Below are 10,914 nucleotides of genomic sequence, written 5' to 3'. Positions count from 1 at the left end.
CTGTGGTGGTGTCTGGTGGTAGACATCCACCACCACCACCACCACCAGTGATGAAGGGGAGCAACTTGGCTGGATTCTACAAGATGAGTATATTTAAAAATGTTATACATACTCACTTAGGTGCCAGTCTGTTGAAATAACCATTGATGGGCCAGTGGAGTGTTTCATACATAACGTATAGTTTTCTATAAATCTTGCTGTGGTGCTGCTTTTGTTAACTGCCAGTTGGTTGCAGAACTGGCCTCAGTAGGTGTTAGTCAAAATGCACTGCAACCTGTGCTTAAATAGCTGAGGAAGCTGTAGTTGCAAGAATCATGCAAAATGTTAAAAACTCAATTTTGCTAAGTGGAATTATTTGCAGTAAGTGTGCTGCAGTTAAATTGGTAGTGCTAACAACCATATCCCAGGAAATGATCACTGTCACCCCTTGTGCCTTAGGTTTCATTCTTAACTTTTCCATATAGTTTTAAGTCTTTGGAGACTTGCAGCAGAAGACAGATAGCCATTATTACCCCATCAGTAAATAAAATATCCCCAGAGCTGGATAAAACCATTGGCTGTGGCAGGAGTAAATTAACACACAACAGGAAGCTCCCTGACATCTCTTCTGTAATGATTTATTTTAGGGGTTAAACTTAAGTCAGTTGGAGACCCCTGCATTGAAAAGGAAGCTCCCTAACACCTCTTCCTTAGCTATTTATCTAGGGAAATCAGTGGTGTGATAATAAAGCCTTGTCTTATATGCAGATTTCCAAGTTCCATTGGTACTTGTTCTTCTCTCAAATGCCTTGATTTTATTTTTAATGGAGAGTAACAGTTGGGTGCGGAAGGTGATAAGTGGCAAGGTTGAGGGTAGGGGTGAGAGGCAGACTGAAAAAGGCCTGGGAAGAGGCCATAGGGTGTGACCTCAGGGTTAGGACTGAATAGAGAGGCTGCCAGAGATTGAGCAGTGTGGAGAGCTGCTATTAAGTTATGAAAGCCGACGCATTCAAGCATGTTGGAGCCTTTATAAACGATACGATAGCATTTCCAGGGTCTATATAAATGATACAATAACTGTATTTCCAGAGTCTATATAAGCTATACGATAGCAATATTTCCAGGGTCTATATAAATGATACAATAGCAATATTTCCAGAGTCTATACTGTATAAAGGATATGATAGCTGTATTTCCAGAGTCTATATAAACGATACGATAGCTGTATTTCCAGAGTCTATATAAGCTATATGATAGCAATATTTCCAGAGTCTATATAAATGATACAATTGTTGTATTTCCAGTCTATATAAATGATACGATAGCTGTATTTCCAGTCTGTATAATATAAACGATACGAGAGTAATTATTTCCAGTCTATATAAACGATACGATAGCTATATTTCTAGCGTCTATATAAACTATATGATAGCAATATTTCTAGAGTGAATATAGTATTGTGATACCAACTCTAACGTACGGAAGTGAAGCTTGGACGTTGTTGGAGGGACACAAGTCAAGAGTGAGAGCAGTGGAAATGAGTTATTTAAGAGGAGCCTGTGGAGTCACATGGAGAGACAGGCTGACGAATGAGGATATAAAGGAGCGTTGTGGTGTTGATGTGGATGTGATAGGAAGCATTATGAGGAACACACTGAGGTGGTTTGGCCATGTGGAGAGGATGGAGGGTGAAAGACTGACGAAGAGAGTGTATGTGAGTGAGGTGGAGGAGGAAAGAGGGAGGGGGAGGCCGAGGATGAGATGGAGAGATGGGGTGGAGAGGTATATGAGAGAGGAGGGTGTGAGTTGGGAGCAGGGGAGTGAAATGGCGGGGGACAGGGCGACTTGGAGGCGATTTGTTTGTGGCCACCCCAAACGGGATTGAGGCGTCTGGCAATAGATAGATAGATAGATAGAATATAAACGATACAATAGCAATATTTCCAGAGTCTGCTGTATGTAAACGACACGATAACAATATTTTCGTCTATATAAACAGTACGATAGCAGTATTTTCAGTCAATACAGTATAAACAATATGATAGCAGCATTTCGAGTCTATGTAAACGATACGATAGCAATATTTTCAGAGTCTATATTATAAATGATACGATAGCAATATTTCCAGAGTCTGTATAAACGATACGGTAGATGTATTTCCAGAGTCTATATAAATGATACGATACCTGTATTTCCAGAGTCTATATAAACGATACGATACCTGTATTTCCAGAGTCTATATAAACTATACGATACCTGTATTTCCAGAGTCTATATAAATGATACGATACCTGTATTTCCAGAGTCTATATAAACAATACGATACCTGTATTTCCAGAGTCTATATAAACGATACGATACCTGTATTTCCAGAGTCTATATAAACAATACGATACCTGTATTTCCAGAGTCTATATAAACGATACGAGAGCAATATTTGCAGTCTATATAAACGATACAAGAGCAATATTTGCAGTCTATATAAATGATACGATAGCAGTATTTGCAGTCTATATAAATGATACGATAATATTTCCAGAGTCTATATAAACGATACGAGAGCAATATTTCCAGTCTACATAAAGGATACGATAGCAGTATTTGCAGTCTATATAAATGATACGATAATATTTCCAGGGTCTATATAAGCGATACGATAGTGATATTTCCAGAGTCTATTAATTCTGTATTTTTTTAATTAAAGATGTAGCCTTATTAACCCCATCAGAGCTGTAAGTCCTCCCGGAGTTTTAAAATGCCTGGTGGTGGCAAGACTAAAACAATAAATCAATAAGGAAGAGGTGTTAGGGGAGGTGCTTCAAGAGTACGAGCCCCTGAGTTGTAAAAATTGCCAAGTAGTAGCAAGAATAAAACCAAAAAATAAATCACTAAGGAAGAGATGTTGGGGGAGTTAGGGAATTGAAAGTACTGTGTAAGTTTGAATTAATCTGACTTATTTTTTTATTTTTTTACAAAATGCCTGTGACTTTCTCCTTCTGCCTGTGACTTTCTCCTTCTGCCTGCATATTTCTCCTGCCTGTGATTTTCTCCTTCTGCCTGTGACTTTCTCCTGCTTGTGATTTTCTCCTTCTGCCTGTTTCTTTCTCCTTCTGCCTGTGACTTTCTCCTGCCTGTGATTTTCTCCTTCTGCCTGTGACTTTCTCCTTCTGCCTGTGTCTTTCTCCTTCTGCCTTTGTCTTTCTCCTTCTGCCTGTGTCTTTCTCCTTCTGCTTGTGTCTTTCTCCTTCTGCCTGTGTCTTTCTCCTTCTGCCTGTGATTTTCTCCTTCTGCCTGTGACTTTCTCCTTCTGCTTGTGTCTTTCTCCTTCTGCCTGTGACTTTCTCCTTCTGCCTGTGACTTCTTTTCCTTTTACCAGTGACTGTATCTCCTTTCTCTCCCCTTCCTGTCCTCTCTCTACTGGTCCACCTTTTCTTGATAGTTCCATAATTCTTTTGGCCCTACATTTCCCCCCTACTATCAGGCTAGACATTTGGTATTATACCATGGATAGTTTAAGGCCCTGCCATTAACACTGCCCCATCCTTCCTCCCCTATCCACCCTATCCTCCCCTATCCTCCCCATCCACCCTATCCTCCCTATTCTCCCCATCCTCCCTTTCCTCCCTTTCCTCCCTTTCCTCCCCTTCCTCCCTATCCTGCCTTCCTCCTCGTGCATTAACACCAAACTGTTTCATCACCAAGCGTCTTCATGGCCAAAGCTGCTCCCATGCCAGTCTTGGTGCCCTGTAGCCAGTGTGACTTGGTGCTGGTTCCCTGGTGCTGGTTCATTGGTGCTTCCTACTGTGACATACTCTTAAATGCAGTGGCCAGGCATCTTGCACTGAATGGTTCCCTTACTTTGTTCATTTCTTGTTTGGGAAGATTTTTTTGAACTGTAGTAGCTTCTTCATGTAATGCAGACTTTGAAATAGTCTCCAGAATTACTTCAGTAGATATAGATAAATAGATATATGTAGATGGATAAAGCACTCAGGGAGTATGGTGAATTATCTTTAGGTGTATTAGCAGTGGTTACAGTTTCTGCCATTTTTCTAAATCTGGCCATCGTCTAAGTCGTTCAGTGGGTTAAGGTGGTGTTGGCTGATGGAATGTCAGGTGGTTGTGCTGCTGTGTTTACTGTAGGTGCCTGGTGGTGTAGTGGGTTAAGGTGGTGTTGGCTGATGCTTTGAATGTGTCAGGTGGTTGTGCTGCTGTGTTTACTGTAGGTGCCTGGTGGTGTAGTGGGTTAAGGTGGTCCAGCCAGATGTGCTTTGGAATATTAATAGGTCTGTTCACCTGTGGCAAAGCTAAGAGGTCTAGAAGTGGTACTTTTTTTTTTCTCTCTCCAAGGAAAGTGTAAATATCTGCTCTTGGAGAGCTTTGAGTGATTTTATGAAATACAAAGCTGCTCAGCCTGAACTTTTGTTGGTTTATCATGTCAGCCATTGCCTAAGCTGACTATTGGGTGCATTTCAGGTTGACTTTAAGGAAGCATTGTAGTGGCTTATGAAATACAAAGTTGCTCAGCTTGAAATTTTGATTTGATTTGATAGGTCAGCTGTTGCATCAGCTGATTATTAAACAGTTGTCAGTTTTGGCCATAAGGAGGCATTTTAATACAAGTTTCACATTCTGAGTTTGAAAGAGAAACTTAAATATTGACTGCAGTCTGTGCAGATAGGCTCTTGTTGTTTAGGTACAGAATTTAAACTTGTGATCTTGAGTTTAGGTAATCCAGTTGACTGGTGTTTGAAGGTTAGGTGTGTGTGTGTGATTAGGTCAGTGGGTGTAGGTGTAGAGTCGGTTAGTGGGTGTTGGTGTAGTTAAAAACACAGCTAATGTGTTGTTGTATTTGCAGGAAACAGATGGGGTCTAACAAGATCTATGAAGAAGATACCAAGATGGCAAGATGAAGCCAGCTGGGTAAATAAGCCAGCTGGGTAGAGGAATATGCTGTATGTGTGAAGAAGATTGGTAATGTGTTAAAACTGCATCTCAATCATTTTGCTTTAACTTGGCCTTAAAATACCTTGCTAGTCACGAAGAAGTGCTGTGGAAAGGTTTCAACGACCTAAAATTACCATCTTTGAATCGTGTTTAGCTATACTGTATTAGATCAAAATTAGTGATGTTAGTCATGCAGTGCTGTGGAAAGGTTGTTGAGCCAGTGATTGTGTCTTTGCTACTGAACTAAGTGAAGTCAGCTGTCAAAGGATATGTCTTGGCCAAGTTCAAGTGAAAGAACTGTAGTTGTGTGTACAGCAAGTCCTCGTTTATGCTAGTCATGAAGAAGTGCTGTTTTCATGTACGTTAAATCCAAGTAATTGTCATTGTGTTCCCTGGCTGGTTTATATGGTAGTGCTGAAGTGATGTATTTTGTGGCCAGGAGAAAAGGAACATGTTGGTCTGCTGGCTGCATTGGCCCTTATCCTGTTGTCCACCATTTTCCTTTATGGGATGATAGGGAGGTTATTAGACTAGTAGCCAAGGAGACTCATGTACTCCACCATCCTTGGAGGATAAGGGAGGGCATTGGGGCATGTTTTGTTTGATGGCATTGTGAATTGTAGTACGTTGTTGATCAACCCCAGTCTGCCTGGCCAAGCAAACCCATCAACCATTGGCAAAAACAGTCCCTTGCAGGGCCACCTCATTTAATGAACCAGTGTTCCCCTGTGGCCGACAGTGCCCTGCAACGGCAAGGTGCGTTGAATAGTGTGGAGGTTTGATTCCTGGATGGATGTTCGCATCATCCAGTTAACATGGGTACCATAGCAGGCCCCACATCACCCCATTATTTGGTGATATGGTTACCACCCAACATTGTAAATGGTTTCCTGGGTTGCAGGAAACCATTAGGCCTGTCATCTGGTGTAGAACCACCTGAAGTGGAAAGAAGGGAAAAAGTGACAGGAAGGAAAGGGAGAAATAGGGAGTGAGGACTAACAGAATGATAAAGTTGAAGGAAGAATAGGTAGTACTACAGTGCAACCTAAAAAGTATTCACACCTCTAAAGTTCAGTTGCCATAATTTATGAAAAATGTCATTTTTATTTCCCAAACTTAGCTCAGAAATAACCAGAGACTATTAAAAAAAAAAAAATACCCAGCTACACCCATCTGGTACTGATGACCTCACCATAAAGCGTGTGGTCACCCATAATAATAATAATTTCCTTTCCTCCTCTTGGTTAAGCTCTTTATTATTTGATTGTTTTATCATATCCAAATTTGACCATAATTGTGGCTTCAAACAGGTGTCTTGGCTTTACCAATTAGTGCAGTGCTGGGAACAAAAATGATGCAGTATAAGAATGCAGCCACAAGTACTTAGTGTGTGTGTTGTGAAATGATTGGTGATGGAAACTACCATGTATGACAAATTTGACAGTTCTCAGTGCTGTACCAACTGAAACTAGAGTAAATAACTCATTGCAGGTGTTGTCAAAGATAGCGGTGGTGGTAAACCTGACAGTGTATGACATTACAAAGCAGTGTGATAAGGTTTTTAAGTTTTGGAGTGGAATTATGGTAAATATTCCTTTATCACACAACACCATGCAACACCACTTGTCAGATGTCAACTGATTTTATTCACTTTTGACTGAAGCATGATTGTTGGTAGGCAGCAGTCTTAGTGTAATTCTAATAGATCATTTGCATCACTGTTAAACCACTGTGCAATATATTTTTGAGCAGATATAAACCACCACCATCATCATCCATTTTTTTTCACACACACACATGTACTTAAGTATTTCATCACTGAGATTGCAATATTTCTGCAAGATTATAGTAATGCAGACTGGCAGTAATTGTACGTATCATAAAATGTCATAAAATAAACTGTGTAATCAGTGCACAATATGTGAAGTGTAGCATCACGTATGGGTTGGTTATATGGTTACTACCCAGCATTGTAAATGGTTTCCTGGCTTATAGGATACCATTAGGCATGTTACTCAATGTAAAGCCACCTGAAAAGGAAGGAGTAATAAAGCCTGACAGGAAAGATGTGAGAAATAGGGAGAGGAGGACAGAAACAAAAATAATGGAGATAGTGGGCAGTGCTACATCAAGGAGTGGATGGTGGTTGCTGAAAGATGTAAATATTCATGTTCAGTACTGTAGTTTTTACGTAAGTAAATGAATGCATAATTACTGTCCCTTACAACTTACTGATTGATGTTAAATATGAATACAGCTGCAAAATGTTTTAAAACAAGGGGACATTCACAAGATGAGGAAAGGAAATGTGAAAGAAACACTTCATGGTTTGTAGCGATTATTGTACTGATCCTTGAGTTGAGATGAGATAAATGGTAGTGTTGACAATGGAAAATAGGATGCCTGAAGCCAGCTAGTTAGCCCAGACTACAATGCTTGTGTTAAAAGCATGTCTAAACCATGAGAATTAAGACAGCCACAGAAATGCTTTATTAAAAGTTCAAATTTTTCAAAAGTTCCAAAAGGACACAAGAACTTCGAATTTAAGAGGTTGCACTGTATATCAAGTGAGTGGATGATCAGTCACCTACCACCTGCAGGACTAGTAACCAAGGAGACACATGAAAGCAAGCCTTCTGTACCTGTAAAGAGTATTGCTATAGCACATTGATATGACTAGTAGCCATAACCAAGGAGACTGCCACCTCATGAAGGCAACTTTCTCCATTGTCTGTTAAATTTGCTATAGCATGTTATCAAACCTGACCGATCCCTGTTCCCTTTTGTCTCAGTTGATGGCAGTGTGTAGTGTGATTGGAGGGTTGATACGACTAGTAACCAAGGGTGATGGTATCTAGGGCTGGTGGTGGTACTGTCAAAGCTGAGGGAGTGTGGCCATGTGTGGATTACCACTAGGGTGTGGGAAGGAATTACAACTTGTTCAGTGTTGGTGAGAGGCTGTGTATGTGGTGTTAGAGGTAGACTGTGAAAAATGCTGACATGGTGTGTGCAGTGTGTGGGGGGGAGCATATGGAGATTTCAGGCATGAAAGGATTAGTTTTGCTGTTGAGTGTGTGGAGGATTTTTTTAATTTTTATTTTGAGGACATGCTATGTGCTGGAGGTGGAGCTGGTGTTAGCTGTGTGGCTAGGGTAAGGAGTGGCTGGAGGAAGTTCAGAGAGCTATTGCCTCCTGACATTGAGAGGGCTCTCCCTCAGTGCTAAGGGATCTTTGTATGTGGCACATGTTAGGAGTGTAATGCTGTATGGTTGTGAGACCTGGGCAGTGAAGGATGAGGATGTTCATAGGCTTAAACATACAGTAATGACAATGATTAGATTTGTTTGTAGTGCATCCTTGAATGACAGGCCTTGGGAGGGGTGTTAGGGCGCAGTTGAAGAGTTGAGAAGAAGAATGGGACTTGAATGTATTGATGTAGTGATGAGGAGGGGTAGGTTGAGATGGTATGGACATGTGGAGAGGATGGAGGGTGAGAGCTGTGCTTGTTTAGGGTCGAGCTGTGAGAGGCAGACTAATAAAAAGACCCGGGATGAAGTCAGAGTGAGACCTCAGGGATATGGGACTGGACAGGGAGACTGCCAGAGATCAAGTAGTATGGAGAGATGCCATTAGGTGACCAAGGCTAACTTATGCAGGCATGTTGAAGCCTTTGTAAGCGATAGGAAAATAAACGAAGTAACCAAGGAGACTGTCATACCTCATAGTTAAGGACCATCAAACAATGCAACCCCTCTCCCACCCCTCTCCATTTTATTTTTTATTTTTTAATCAGTGCAACCCCTCTATTTATTTATTTATTTTTTCAAACAATGCAACCCCTATCCCCCCATCTTCATTTTTTTTTTTTTTTTTTCCCCACCAATGCAACCCCTCTCCTTCCCCAGTGTCTTCTTCATTTATTTATTTTTTCCAATTCTGTCAGTTGGTAAGTGTTTCTGTAAAGCTTAGTCAGGGTGTAGAATTTGCCATTACCAGTTGTATGGTGGGAATACTGTTACTTTAGGCCACACCTGTGGCTAAACGAGGACATCCGTATATGCACTGTACAGTATTTGTGGATGTGGGAGCATCTCTTGGCCAGTCAGTCAGACCATGTGATTTTTCAGCAGAACTTCACTCGTGTAGATTTTAATATATTGCGGCCCTTCATGATCCCACATCCATTACTTATATATTTATATGTGCTGACCATATTTTCTTTATTCCAATAAATGCATCTTTAATGTATATGCTTCTTTATTATAAATGTTTCAATATTTTGTGTAGTGGAGTAGAGTTTATCGCCTTTTAAGACTAATGAAAAACAGCTTGATTTTGACAAGGCAGTCTTATAATTTCCGATATTTGGGAGGTTGTAAAATTAATTGTGCTTTTTAAATCTAACGTCAGTTGCTTTGCCAATGAGTGAAATATTGCTGGAACTTAAAAAAAAAAATACTAAACACACAACCAAGGAACTGCGGCTAAAAAAAAAATAAATGCATGCTCCTGGTGCAGGCCAAAAATTATTTGAAACATCTGGACATATTGCATCAGTGGCACACAGTGATGCAGCTTGCCAATTGTTATTCCATCTGACTACAACTGTTGCATGTTTATCTCATTGTACTGCTGTGTCAATGGTCACTGCCCCTCTGAAACGTCTGCTTGATTCCCTCCACCACCCTGGCGGGTGCGTAGCACCTGTCTAGCAGCAAACTCTCATCCCTTTTCTGTCCAGCTATCAAATGCAGGAGTTAACCTTCATGTACGCAATAGGTCAACTCTGGAACTGCTTTTCACTCTTCGTACTGCCTATGACCCTCCAGTCTTTTTAATGCTGTGTCCAGGCATTTCAAAATGAACAGATCTTTAATTTGGCCCTTAACTTAGTTTTTTGTTGGAGGGAACAGTCTTTCAGGTTTTCTAGCATTTGGTTCCTTCTTCCTTGCATAAAATAGATTTAAATTGTTGTGGGAACAACATTGCCTAAAAATTACCTGCTGTAGTGTTCATCTGTCATGTTGGACTAAAAGACCTGTTGCCTGGGTGTGAATGGCTTGGTAGGCCAGGAGCAGCATTACTGATTTTATACATACAGTACTTTATTAGTTGCCTACTTGCACCAGACCATGAGCAATAGATGTAAACTTCAGCCAGTCTTGGTTAAGATGTGTGTCTGTTTATAACCAAGAAATTAACAAGGGTTATATAAACTGTAGCAGCCAGTTCATAAGTAACCTTGTAATTTTTTAGAAGTGCTATTCCAAGGTTTTTTAAGGGAACGAAGTCTTAAAAGGCGAGAAATGTTACTTCATTACTTGTAAAAATTTAACGTATTACAAAGATCTGTTATTGGTAGGTAGGTTATGGCAATATTCCACGAGTTTAGTAAGAAATCATATGTCATTTGGTTGTCTGTGCTCCATAAATTAGAATTGGGAGACTGAGGGATGGAGTGGAGTGGGAGAGAATTAACTAGGAGTGTATGTGAGTGAGGTAGGAGGGGAGACCAAGGATGTGATGGAGGGCTGGAGTGAGAGACTAAGGGCCAATTCACACTATACGGTTCGTCTTCGTAGGGTTACGATTCATTTGCTATGTCTCTGTTCACACTATATGTCCATGATCTCGTCTGTCTGCGTGCAGCTGTGGCTCCGACAAGAAGCCTCAGAAATTAGTGTAAAGCAGCTTGCTGCAACATTCATTTTTGCACAACTACTGAGGTGACAATGCCACTGATGTTACAACCATGAATGTCACGAACAATGCAAACTCTTTAGTAGACATAACTAGACAGGGAGGAAATGCTCCACAAGATGCATTCCTTGTAAAAGATATTTAAAAGATTCTTGAAGTGCCACTGGTTTTCTTCCATGGGCCTAAAGAGAGTTGAGAGAGAACCTACCAGTGGTTATGAACAGGATGTTGGGAGAACCTGTGAATGGTAATGGATAGGGTGTTAAGAGATACCCTATGAATGGTAAT

This window comes from Coenobita brevimanus, unplaced genomic scaffold (genome assembly GCF_032717465.1).
Source record: "Coenobita brevimanus isolate Jiangsu-jjx unplaced genomic scaffold, ASM3271746v2 jjx.HiC_scaffold_3718, whole genome shotgun sequence".
In the NCBI taxonomy this organism is placed as follows: Eukaryota; Metazoa; Arthropoda; class Malacostraca; order Decapoda; family Coenobitidae; genus Coenobita; species Coenobita brevimanus.
Note: the sequence above shows the minus strand (reverse complement) of the source record.